Below are 14,437 nucleotides of genomic sequence, written 5' to 3' on the forward strand. Positions count from 1 at the left end.
CAGTAAAACATGATGTAACGTTCCAGAGAATCAGCTCTCTCACTGCTACTTCTCACTGAGTCTGTTTAACGATAATGTTTGTTTATCATATTTTAAACATGTTGGAACTCGACGTGTGGAAAGTTGCTCGTGTTGCATTCATAGGACAAAGGAAGAACAAACACACACTGACAACAACAACCACAGTTACACAGAGAGAAGAAACAAAGCTCTTATTGTGAATTTTTGAAAGGTAAGTGATGTAGTATAACCAGCAGAAGACTATTTATGTGTGAGGTAAGTTTAGAGACATGACTCTATTTAATTATTAAAATAGTAAATGTTTTTGGCAAAAGCTATTCCCCAAAATTATGAATAGGCTTATTTTTTTTAAGTGCTGTAATAGAACCAACAGGAGACAAGTTATAATTGAGGTGAGTTTGGAGACTCTACCTTATTTAATCATTAAATTAATGAATATTTTTGATGGGTATTGTAGTTTGTAGACGGTGTGGTGGAAACTTTTCGTGTTTGCAGCAGGGTGTATTTCAAAAAGGACAAGATGAAACAAATAAGGACTATTTGAGAATGAAACCAAAGTTTGGTCTTTGAGTATTTATTTGTATTTGTATATTGTATATCCAGGGAGAAATGAATATACCGGGAGAGATAGTTTAGGGTGACCTTGTAGCCCCTATCTGTTCAGCGTACACATTACGTTCTTAGACTTTGTGGCTCCCACTTAGTTTAGTGAGAATCAGAATCAACATGTGAGAATGCAACACATTCTCACACCCATCTCGTAAAATATGGACGCCTGGTCAGGTGCCTTTGGCGTTCTCATTGACGCTAAAAGTCTCCTTTAGCGCTATAAGTAAACGCGCTTGGTCGGGACTGTTGCCGTCCCTTTTGACGCAGTTATGTTAAGGAAAGGGTCGTGGGTGGGCGTACGGTTCTGTGACACGCGAGAGGAAAGAAAAAAACGACAATTGCAAGCGTGACAAGCGGGACGCGAACCTCTTTACGTGGAATTCGCCGTTACATACTACTAATCATGCTAAATGTAATTTTGCCATTACAACGGTCCCTAAGCACTTTAGCCGGTGTGTTAGTCTTATGTTATGAATAACATAAGACTAACACACATTCCAACGGTCCCTAAGCATTCGTCTTACTGCCGTCTCACCGCCGGTGTTATTTCTCCCGGTTGGAGGACGGCTCGTTTTGATTAAATGAGTTTGTAGCTCGTTGTTTACCTCACTACGGTAGGAAAGATGCGTTGTTTGTGATTTAATAACATTTGGCTGTAGAGTAATTGATCCCAGAAGTTATAATCTGTGAATGTCTTTCTAACATTACAGAAGTTGAGCTCTGAGCAGCGCTTGCTCTGGCTGTCTTGAGCCTGAGCGTGTAGGGTGTGCGACTGTACGTTTGGTCAATGTTTTCTTTCATATCAAACCACCGGTCACCCTACCTTAAGTCTGTTTAATTATTTATACGATCACAAAAACAGTGTAATCAAGAAAAACCATGATTTGCTCATTAAGTTCAGTAAACTCTTATTTAGTCTTGTGTTCTGAGTAACATGACCAGTTTGTGATTAATTTCCAGTATGTAGAAACCTTTCAGTTTAGAAGTTGATTAATCAGATTCCCCACATTAACAGTCTTTTATTCACTATAACAAAATATAAAATCATAACATATGTTGTTTCTCACTGTCTCATCCCTGAAGAAGTATAAATACACAGAAGTTTACATAAATGAAGTTTTAACTGGAGGTGTACTGCCCTCTGGAGGCTCAGAGCGGTAACTACAGTAACAGAAAAGACTTCAGGCTTTCAGGATCAAACACATGGAGAGATTATTAACCAATCAACATCACAGCAGATATTTTCTAACACAGTTCCTGTTTTTAACAGACCATCCAACCAGGAGAGTTTCACGTCCGTCCAGCAACTGAAGACACCGACTGGAAGTCTATTTAATTATTTATACACAGGAAATACACAGCCACATTATTTAACCCCAAAACAAAGGAAAAAACACAAAAGTTCAAAAAAGGCAACAAAACTGAAAAAACAAGACAACAAAAATGTTCTGTGTTCGAGTCTCAGATCTGCTTCTCATTGCAGAATTGGGCTGCAGCTATCGATTATTTTAGTAAGAGTTTTCCACCGATTAATCGAGTAATCAGATAAGAAAGACTTAGTAAGAATTACTTAGTAAACAGCAATAGTAACTATTTATTATTGCTGTTTACTAAAAAAAAAAAAGGATATACAAAAGACAGGATATACAAGACTGTTAGGTTTGTATTTTGACCCAGAACTCAGATAGGTGTTTATTTGAACAAACTTGGAATAATCAGAGAGGAATGGCGCAGGTGGAGTGGCTCCAGGTGGGGGCGCAGCTGGAGGCAGGCAGGCAGGCAGGTGTGTGGCCGGACGGACTGAGCCTTGACGAAGGTTGCGGAGAGAGTCCGGTCCTGACTCACCCAGGTGTTTATACTGGGAGATGAGTGACAAGGAAAGCAGCGAGGAGAGCTGGATGGAAAGGCAGGTAGCGATGAGAGCGGGATGGAAAGGCGAGCAGGCGGCAGGAAAATTGGTTTCAGCAGGCAAGCAGCAGGTCCAGAGACAGAATCTGAACACAGAGAAAACGTGAGCTAAAGCACTAGGAGACACAAACACAGAGCTAAAGCCGAGATACTAGGAGAGAAATCACTTGTTAGGTTTTGGGAGCCCAGTTACCACATGAATGGTTGCAATGACCGGGCGCTGAAGAGGTGAACAGCCCGGCTAGATAACTGTTAGGTGATTAGTGGAGATGTGCTGCAGCTGAGCTGGACCAGAGCAGGAGAGAATGACCACGCCTCTTGACCTAGATTCGCTAGACCACGCCTCTTGCCACAGCAGGTAGTGACAAAACACACAGACAACACACACAGGGACAAGGGGAAAAGGAAAACAGGCAGGACAGGGCAGTAGACACTGACCCATGACAAAGACAGGTTTCCTTTTTTAGAAAAAGCTACATTTTTTTATTGCCAAATTCCAAGACCCTTAAAAAATACATTACAATAGTACATTTTTGGTGGCCCAAATGTTAATATTTTTCACCCCCTTCCCCTTCTTGCCTCTGGCTCTTTGCACTGGATATGTAAAGAGCTGTTCACTAACCAGAGGGTAAATGTGACGGTACAAAGCTTACAGCAGGGCTATTCACTAACACTGTTCTGGGGGACACATTTTCAGAAGCCTAATACACAGCAAGGAGAAAGAATAAAGAATGCAGACATCACCGGCATGATGATGCTGGGGGGGGGAGCCGGTTTGTCTCCGGCAGCAGCTAAGTTTCCAAAGATTAGTAGCAAACTAATAAACAGTGAGACTACAAACCAACAGCTCTCGTTTTAGCTTGTTGGTAAAACATGGCTATTAGCAGAGTAGCATGCTGTAGGCTAGTTGTGTAAAACATGGCTATTAGCAGAGTACCATGCTGTAGGTTAGTTGTGTAAAACATGGCTATTAGCAGAGTAGCATGCTGTAGGCTAGTTGTGTAAAACATGGCTATTAGCAGAGTAGCATGCTGTAGGCTAGTTGTATAAAACATGGCTATTAGCAGAGTAGCATGCTGTAGGCTAGTTATATAAAACATGGCTATTAGCAGAGTAGCATGCTGTAGGCTAGTTGTGTAAAACATGGCTGTTAGCAGAGTAGCATGCTGTAGGCTAGTTGTGTAAAACAGCGCGGTGGACGAGAGCAGCAGACGGTAGTTAGCTACCTTGTGTCGGGTTCGCTCCGTGGATGGATGAGTAGACTGGATGTTTTCTACAGAGATGATGTAGAAGCATGTTTGCAGCTTAAAATGATCCCAAACTTTCTGTCGTTTTCTCTTGCCTGTCTCTTCTCTTAGACCCTATTTTCGTTTTAGTTCATTTGTAATCTGGGCCGTCAGTCTCGTGTCCACAGAAGCGTCAGCCTGTTGTGCGCTAGTAATAATCCTCCGTGCGGAAACACAGTGAGCCGAACAACCTTAATTACATTGATTTAACGAAACTTCGAGACAAAGAATTTTGCGAATGTCTGTCAAATTATTCAAGTTATTCGAGGAATCGTTTCAGCCCTAGTGCCGAGTGTGTGTGGAAATACAGGAAATACGCAGCCAAAATATTTAACACCAAAAGGAAGGAAAAAACACAACAAAAGTGAAACGAGAAAAAAAACAAGGCGACAAAAACGTTGGGTAATAAGGCGACAAAAAGTTTGAAAAACGGCATAGAAATAGTCAGAGAAATTAATGTTTTGTGTTTGAGTCTCAGATCTGCTTCTCAGTGAGAGTGTGTGTGATGGTGAACAGACTGAACTTTGATTTCAGCAGCTGATGTTCAGTCAGTGTTTCTGTCCACAGGAGAGACTCTCAGTCCTGCAGAGGACTCAGAGACACTGAGGAACCAGGAGAGACTCTCAGTCCTGCAGAGGACTCAGAGACACTGAGCAACCAGGAGAGACTCTCAGTCCTGCAGAGGACACAGAGACACTGAGGTACCAGAACAAGACCAGATCCTGAACCCAGGATAGAGAGGCTGAGTGAATGTGGTGTTGAAGGTGTGGAGGTGGATCAATGAGTCAGAGGAGACTCTGTAGAAGGACAGAGAGCCAGCAGGACAGTCCACATACACTGCTACTCTCTCAGAGACATTGGAGGAGAAGAAGGATGTTCCTCTACGAGAGAACGAGGAGGAGAAGAAGGATGCTACTCCACCAGAGACAGAGGGGGGGGAGATGGATGTTTCTCTGTTATTGTGCCAGACATCGTAACAAATATCATTGTAGCAGCTCAGACACCAGGACTGATCATTATGTCCAAACCTACAGTCATCACTGTCTCCTCTCCTGCTGATTCCTCTGTAACTCACTGATATATCAACATCTCCTCTCCTCTCAACCTCCCAGTAACAGCGACCAGTCAGACCATCTCTACACAGCAGCTGAAGACAGGAGTCAAACCTCTCTGGATGATCAGGATATGGCTGATCCTCCCACACACGTGTCACCTTCCTGTTGTTGTCAGACAGTTTGAGGTCTCTGTTCACTGTGTTTGTGTCGAGTTCCAGTTGACAGACATCTGATGGAGAGAAACAGACACAACACAGCAGCAGATTATCATCTGTTGATTTATTAACTCTTGTGTTGTCTTCCCATCAAACTGACCTGGTCTGTTTCCTGTTTATAAAGCATGAAGTATAAAATATCACCCAATTCTATTTACACCTTCTAGTCAACTCATTACAACTCATTACCACTAGTTTGATAGTTTTACACGTATTCTTTGGAATTTATGGTCAACAAACCTAATTTACATGAAAATATAAACAAGTTTAGAGTAAAATAAACAGAAATATGAATTATTTTCTTCTTTTCTTTCCCTCCTCTACATTTTTAACATCATGATATAATTATGTGTGTGTGTGTGTGTGTGTGTGTGTGTGTGTGTGTGTGTTTGTGTGTGTGTCTCTGTGTGTGTGTGTGTGTGTGTCTGTGTGTGTCTGTGAGTGTGTGTGTGTGTGTGTGTGTGTGTGTCATTATGATCAGCTACTTTAACAAGTGTACAAAAGCATTGTATTTCTTTTATATGGGGACACTTTTTCAAAAGAAGTAATTATGTTTTAAGGTATTTTGGTAATATTGATATTGGTATTGATTGTAAACAACTTAAAAATAAAAACATGGTTTTAAAGAAGAATATTTTCGTCAATATAGTAGCTTTTTCATTGAATCAAGAGAAACGCTGAAAAGAAGAATAATGGTACAGTTTCCATGCTACACTAATGATAGTATTAAGGCTTTCCTCTCTCCTCCTCTATCTGTGTCTGTGTCTGTGTGTGTGTGTGTGTGTCTCTCTGTGTGTGTGTGTCTGTGTCTCTCTGTGTGTGTCTGTGTGTGTGTGTGTGTCTCTGTGTCTGTATCTGTGTGTGTCTTTGTGTCTCTCTGTGTGTCTGTATCTGTTTGTGTCTTTGTGTGTCTGTGTGTGTGTCTCTCTCTGTTTGTGTGTCTCCCGCAAGTAAACATGAACGCGACTGTCTTGCGAACTATCTGTACACTTACAACGTTGTCAATGCTTCGGTTCACATTTAGGGACCCTAATTATGCTAACGTTAAAGTGTGGTGATATTTCGAGCCTTTTTAGTGGTATTAAATAGCGATATAATTTGAGTGGCCCCATGCCCTACATACTAGCATTGTAAGCTAACCAGGGGTCTGCAGTAGCCTCGTTAAAGCTCCAAACTCATTCGATTAGCATGAAAACATGTCCCAGAGAGCAACAGAGTAGGTACACAACAGTTAATAACCCCTAGGTTCGCTGTGTGACTGGATTGACTTCAAAAAGTTCACCACTTTACTCGAACCAAAGTTCAAAACACCTGTTTATGTCTGTCTTCTTTAGTCTGTTGGCTATTTAGGTTTTTTTCCTGGAACACGTCACTTACACATTTGGCACATACTGCGTCTTGTGTAGACTGTTCACATATTTCTGACCATATGTAGGCTACATTTTATTTACTGGTGTTATTGTTGAAGACATTGTGAATACATATTACTAAAATTGTATGATGTTTTTGTTGAGTTATTATTACACAATACTTTTTCTGACCTTTTTGAATCCCCCGACAAATAACCCATATTACAAAAAAAGACTAAGACTAAAACTAATAAAAACTAAACTAAAACTAAGCATTTTCAAAAAATAAAAACTAAACTAGCAAACCCGATTTAAAAACTAATTAAAACTAAACTGAATTTGAAAACAAAAAGTCAAAACGAAAATAAAAATAAAAACTAATGAAAAATGCAAAACTATAATAACCTTGGTTGGCTCCACTGTTGATGAAATGTATTGATTAGTTCTGTTGGATCATCGTGTTCAGTTTGTTGTGTTTGTGGATTTTAAATCGATCGATTGAGTTCTAACATCTTTCCAGCCACTAAAACAGAAACTCTAGAAATTCATCAATGTACTTCACTCACGAAAATGAAAAGTAATCTGGTCTTAAACTGACACAGATAATGGACGTCATCACATCGTTGATTGCAGATTCTTGCGTCTCTCAAACACGTAACTACACGTCACGGCGAAGCAACTGTGATTGGTCCGCTCGGTCGTAGCTTGGTAGCATCGCATTTCTGCTACTCTCCTACTCTCCTTTTTCCATAAACAACATGAAATTAGGAGAGGGTTCACTTTTCCTGCTACAGATTTCCCACTGTGGTAAGAAAGAACAGGGGAGACACTTTGTTTCTCCATCTACACCGCTACAGTAGGTAGTCGCTCCCAAGCTAATGCGAGTCACGCTCTCTCACATTCCCTACCACTCACTCAGGCCACTTACGTAGGCTACTGTGAAAGTTTTGCGTAGAGCCTACGCAGAAGCAGAAATCTGCCTTTAGACTCAACTCTCTTAAAAAAACACGTCAGGCAAGATGTTGCTAAACAAAATCCAACCCCAACCAGCAGTCTTATTTTACCTGTGCTGATTGTCTGTCAGATTGTGTCTCTTCTGGTTTTACCCATTTTCTGTAATGAGATTTTGATGTTGTCTTGTTTTAACTGCTTGTGCTGATTGTCTGCTTAACATTGGTCTGTATTCATTGTCTGCATTATTCATTACTGCATGATGCTGCCTGACTCCTCTAAGCTCTTCATTCTGTTCAGATGTTTTACTTTCTCCGGTTCTCATCTGACATGTTTTTATTTTTTTATTTTATATTTAACATCAGGCAGAGGGACAAAAGGTGAACATTTGCCTTTTGGCACATTTACAGGGATGTTGATCAATGTGCATTTTCCCTGACAATTAGTGGAAAAAAAGAAATCAAACTTAAAACACACTCACACTTCCTCACACCAGGTTTCAACCTCTGCGGTCCACCATGGTCCACCCTGCAGGAAGAAATAGTCACAATCAACTTCATACCCCTTCACTCAGATCCTCCATTAAACATAAACCAGAGTTCCTCGGTTAGTGGAAGAGGAACTGTTTTGTCTATCTGTCCATACCTGAGAGTTTCCAGTCTCCAGTTAGTATCCTTAAGTCCTGCTGACAGCAGCTTCACTCCTGAGTCCCCAGGATGATTATAGCTCAGGTCCAGCTCCCTCAGATGGGAGGGGTTGGAGCTCAGAGCTGAGACCAGAGAAATACAGCCTTTCTCTGTGATCAGACAGCCTGACAGACTGCAAAAACACACACACACACATGCCCACGTTAGACACATTAGATGCTCATAACAGCAACAAAAACGGTCACTGATGGAGAATAGTGTTCTGAAGTCCTGTAATAAACCTGCTCTTTGTATATCCAAGTAAAATGTCTGGTTCATGAACAGAAACACTATCCTGGTGACAAGCTACAGAGTCAGTGAACCCCTTCAATATGGTATTGCTGCCACATCTAATACAGAATCATGAAATGGACTAGAGACTTATCATTTAACTTCTTACTCAGGTCCAACTCTCTCAGACTAGAGGACTGGGAGCTGAGAACTGAAGCCACTGTGTCCATCCAATAATTATTCTATGAAGAAAATAAGAGCTCATGAAACAGCTGTACACCAACCTGAGAGTTTCCAGTCTGCAGTGTGAACTCTTCAGTCCAGCAGACACCAGCTCCACTCCTGAATCCTTCAGTTCGTTGTTACTCAGGTCCAGCTCTCTCAGACTAGAGGACTGGGAGCTGAGAACTGAGGACAGAGCTTCACAGCTTCTCTCTGACAGGTTACAGCCACTTAACCTGAAGAGGAATCAGCAACACACAAGAAAACAAAAACAAGAAAACGTCAGGAAGAAGAAAAACTATATTTAATCTGAGTAGTTGTGTGTGCACGTACAGAGCTTTGTTGGAGGCTTTGACCACTGGCAGCAGCCTCAGAAGAGCCTCCTCTGAAGCAGAGTATTTCTTCAGGTCAAACACATCCAGATCTTTCTCTGATGACAGTAAGATGAAGACGAGAGCTGACCACTGAGCAGGAGACAGTTTATCTATGGAGAGACGTCCTGATCTCAGGGACTGTTGGATCTCCTCCACTAGAGAACGATCATTCAGTTCATTCAGACAGTGGAACAGATTGATGCTTCTCTCTGCAGACAGATTCCCATTGATCTTCTTCTTGATATGCTTGACTGTTTCCTGCTTGGTCTCTGACATACTTCCTGTCTGTGTCAATAGACCTCGTAGGAGATTCTGATTGGTCTCCAGTGAAAGACCCAGGAGGAAGCGGAGGAACAAGTCCAAATGTCCATTTGGACTCTGTAAGGCCTTGTCCACAGCACTTTGGTAGAACTGTGCTGATTTGTCTATGAAAACTTTAGACAACCAGGTTGTTTTCTGTTTCTCCAATAGCGGATTGACTCCAGAGTTGGTGAATGTCAGGTGAACATGAAGAGCAGCCAGAAACTCGTGAACACTCAGATGGACAAAGCAGAACACCTTGTCCTGGTACAGTCCACTTTCCTCTTTAAACATCTGTTTGAACACTCCTGAGTACACAGAGGCTGCTGTGATGTCGATGCCACACTCTGTCAGGTCTGATTCATAGAAGATAAGGTTGCCTTTCTGCAGCTGCTCAAAAGCCAGTTTTCCCAGAGACTTGATCATCTTCCTGTTCTCTTCACTCCAGTGTGCGTCCCTCTCAGATTTTCCATCATACTTGACATTCTTCCGTTTGGACTGAACCACCAGGAAGTGGATGTACATCTCAGTCAGGGTCTTGGGCAGCTCTCCTCCCTCTCTGGTCTTTAACACCTTCTCCAGAACTGTAGCAGTGATCCAGCAGAAGATTGGGATGTGGCACATGATGTGGAGGCTTCGTGATGTCTTGATGTGGGAGATGATTCTGTTGGCCTGCTCCTCATCTCTGAATCTTTTCCTGAAGTACTTCTCCTTCTGTGGGTCAGTGAACCCTCTGACCTCTGTCACCATGTCAACACACTCATAAGGGATCTGATTGGCTGCTGCAGGTCGTGTTGTTATCCAGAGGCGAGCAGAGGGAAGCAGATTCCCCCTGATGAGGTTTGTCAGCAGCACATCCAATGTGGTGGACTCTGTAACATCAGTCAGGATCTCAGTGCTGAGGAAGTCCAGAGGAAGTCGACACTCATCCAGACCGTCAAAGATGAACACAACCTGGAACTCTTCAAACCTGCAGATTCCTGCTTCTTTGGTTTCACTAAAGAAGCGATGAACAAGTTCCACCAAGCTGAACTTTTTCTCTTTCAGCACATTCAGCTCTCTGAAGGTGAATGTAAATGTGAACTGGATGTCCTGGTTGGCTTTGTCTTCAGCCCAGTCCAGAGTGAACTTCTGTGTTAAGACTGTTTTCCCGATGCCAGCCACTCCTTTTGTCATCACTGTTCTGATCGGTTCATCTCTTCCAGGTGGAGTTTTAAAGATGTCTTCATATCTGATTATTGTTTCTGGTCTGTCTGGTTTCCAGGATGATGTTTCAATCTGTCTGACTTCATGTTCATCATTGACCTCTTCAGTCCCCCCGTCTGTTATGTAGATCTCTGTGAACATCTGATCCATAAGGGTTTTTTTCTTTTCAGCTTTAGCAATTCCCTCAAACACACACTGGAACTTCTTTTGCGAGTTGGATTTGACTTTTCGCTGGCATGAATCAAGAATTTCTGAAAACATAAAACAATGAAATCCATGAAGGGTTGTTGCAGTTAATGTCTGTGCACATTTCTGTTTTCCTGAAATCTATTTAAGAGATTAACTTATTTAAAATGACTTATTATTCCCCAACAACAACTGATATTTTGTGTGTCCGAGTCATCCATCTATTAACTCTGTGGTCTCCAAAGAAACCAGAAGGTGTATGACTTAATTACAGAGGGATGGGAATTAATATTGTCTAAGGTGTTTCTCACAGTGGCATCTGTGTGTGCAATTGTTAACCAGAAGAGGCAACAAAAACTGGATTGTCTGACTTTGTTTCATCAACTTTGTTCTTGTAGACACTATATTTTTGTTTCTGTCGTAGATGTTTGCTTTGGTAACTTGTTCTGTTGTTGTAAGCACAATATATATGTATATTTTTGTAGATAAGAGGGAGACATTGGCTACAAAGCTAATGTTTGTTATAGACATTGTGATATGTTTGAGTTTTTGTTACATCCATTTTCTAATTAATAATATTATGACTGACCTGCAGGTTCTGAGATGGTGTTTGATAAATTCTTCAATAGCTCATTCTGATTTATCTTCATTAAAACTATTCTGGTCACTTTAATAGTGTTGATATTGTAGGTCGAGAACATCCCCATTCAGCTGCAGGTACCATTTAAATTTTTCAAAGTCATTGTCTCCCAAATCTTCTAAAGTTCCCAAGACAACCTCTTGAGGCGTTGCCATCTTTGGTCCCTGCAAAGATCCAAAAGAAACCAAAAAAACATCTTCACTTTCTACATCTTTTTTTTAGCTCCCCCCTAAGACGTTGGTATTTTCCAAACTTCTCATATTCATTCTTCAATTTCAATTCAAATTGTATTTATAGTGTGAAATCATAACAGAAGTTATCTCAATTCACACACAGGTGGAGTTTAGACCCAACAATTCCCCCCCGAGAGCAGGCATTTGGTGTGATAGTGGTGAGTTCAGTCTGGAGCTGGAAGTCCTACAGGATCTTGGATATACTGTATAAGATAAAACTTAATATGTGAATGTCCAATAGTCTTTGTAACATAACAGCCTGAATGCAGAATGTTTGGCAGATTGTTGACTCCTGTCAGGCTAATTATGTACGAATAAAATGGAATGATTTTCAAAGAAGCTGCTACAAAGGTTGTGCGTTTTTATTTTGTGTTTTGCTTTGTTTGCCCAACCCTGTTTATGACAAACTTATTTACTGAATTTGAATCACACAGATGCAGGAGGCATTTACTTTGCTTCCCCATGAAAAGCCACGTTTGAGACTTTTTACTATTTACCATCGACCTTTAATGTACATTTTATATATGAGAAATATACTTTAGGCATGCAGTTCATATTTTATCAAACTTATCTAACTATTATTGTATCTATAATATTTATCTAATTTCTATTTGCATAAACTGAATGAAGCAGCATACTCAAACAAGGGTGCACAGTATAGCATATATAGATATTCAAATGATGACTACACCAATTTTATCACACACAAGTTAACCCTCATGCCCTCCTCAAATTTACAAACACTGGACACCTTTGTGGCAAAAATGTACATGCACACATTTTGTTTTCATAAATCACTTAAACAACTTCTAACTTGCTCAAAACTACCAAACATTCAATCATTTTCAGGATTTTAACCCTTTAAATGCCAGTTTATTTATTTGAAGTATTTCATTATTTATAAAAAAAAACAAACACAAAAAATGATTTTTTTTTCTCCATATAATGAATAATATGGAGATGGGGCTTTGGTGGGGATTAGAGTCTTGGATATGTCAAAGATTAGCAACAAAATTAATTTGATTGCATTAGTATTTTTTCGTAGTGCCAGATACTCCCTCTGGACACCTTTGTGGCAAAAATGTACATGTCCAAAAAACTGTTATTAAGTCATGATATAGCAATATTTTTTTCTGCTTTTTTTTTTCATAAATCACTTAAACAACTTCTAACTTGCTCAACACTACCAAACATTCAATCATTTAAATGATTTTAACCCTTTAAATGCCAGTTTAATTCTTAAAGTAATTATTATTTATGAAAAACCCAACAGAACATTAATTATTTTCCTGTGGTGGTGATTAGAGTCTTGGATATGTCAAAGATTATCAACAAAACTGATTTGATTGCATTAGTACTTTTTATTTAGTTCCAGATACTCCCTCTGGACACCTTCGTGGACAAAAATGCCTCATTGACTTGGCAGGGGCGGTCTTTCTTGACTTGAGAAAGGCCTTCGACACAGTTAATCACCAGCTTCTCATCAGCAAGCTATCTGATTTTTCTCTTGACATAAACACAATAGCATGGATTCAATCATACCTTAATGACAGACAACAATGTGTTGCGGTTGACAATACAAAATCACCCTTAAGACCTTGCAGCATGGGGGTGCCACAAGGTTCCATTCTGGGCCCCCTGCTGTTTACACTATACATAAATGACCTGCCAACTGTGTGTAAGAGCAAAATTATTATGTATGCTGATGATACGGTACTATATGTACATAGTAAAACTGCGGAAGAAGTCGCTCAAAAACTGACCAGAGAGATGAAGAAAGTCTCTTTGTGGCTGAAAAACTCATGCCTCACCTTAAATCTAGATAAGACTGTCTCGATTTTTTTTACAAATCGTTATAAAACACAAAATTGCCCTAAGCTCTTAATTGATGGACAAATCATTTCAAATCCAGAACAGGTAAAATATTTAGGTGTCATATTGGAACCAAATTTAGGTTTTAAAAAACACATAAAAAGTTATCAAATACAATTAGATTTAATATGGCACAGTTTAGATACATTCAAAATTCCCTTACAACTGAGGCCTCAGGGGCCTATCTAAATGCAATGATTGTTTCACATTTTCGTTATTGCATGACAAGTTGGTCACAGGCTACTAAAACTGCCCTCAGGCCACTTGAGTCATTATATAAAAGCTCTCTAAAGATTCATGATAAGAAAGGCAGACAATTCCATCACTGTCATATTCTTGTAAAATACAAATTTCTTAGCTTTGAAAATCTGATAATCCACACAAATCTGTGTTTGATGTATAAAATCCTCCATGACACCGCTGCTCCCCCACTAAAAGAATTCATATCTTTGGGCTCTGAAATAACGGCTCGAGCAACTAGATCTACAGTGCGAGGTGAATGCAGGATCCCTAAACACAGGACAACATTTGGAATAAATGCTTTTTCTTGTGTGGCCGCTCGTCAGTGGAATATGTTGCCTACAGAGCTGATAAGAAGCACAAACTCTTACACATTTGCAAGACAGGCAAAGACATGGCTTTTGTCAAATCAAATTTGTACCCACATGTGACCGGATATATATATGTGTGTGTATGTGTAAGTGTGTGTTCTGAGGTCTAAAAGAGTAGATTTGAGTACATGAAAGGTTTGAATATGACCTTTTTTATATTATTTATTTGGTCAATGTAAAGTTTACTATTCATGTATGTATGATGTATTATGTATTTTAGCTACGATCAGCCTGCCCAGGGACTACGGGTGAAAATTAGCTCTTGAGCTAAAACCTGGTACTATGTATCTCTCCTCTTGAGGTTAATGTTTATTGTACGCTGTCCCTGTTTCTCTAAATAAATAAATAAAATAAATGTTTTTATCTCACTGCCTTTACGGTGTTCATGTCCTGAAGAAGTTAAGGAGGAAACAAAAGACTTTCACCCAGGAAACAGGTGTTCATGTCATGAAGAAGTTAAGGAGAAAACACAAGACTTTCAC

At 40.1% G+C, this 14,437-nt stretch overlaps 1 pseudogene; it reads right to left on the minus strand.

Moving 5' to 3' along the window:
• Positions 1–4,494: 4,494 nt before the first annotated feature.
• LOC116052980 lies at positions 4,495–11,398 on the minus strand (annotated as a pseudogene).
• Positions 11,399–14,437: the final 3,039 nt, after the last annotated feature.

Source organism: Sander lucioperca, chromosome 6 (assembly GCF_008315115.2).
Source record: "Sander lucioperca isolate FBNREF2018 chromosome 6, SLUC_FBN_1.2, whole genome shotgun sequence".
Taxonomy (NCBI): Eukaryota; Metazoa; Chordata; class Actinopteri; order Perciformes; family Percidae; genus Sander; species Sander lucioperca.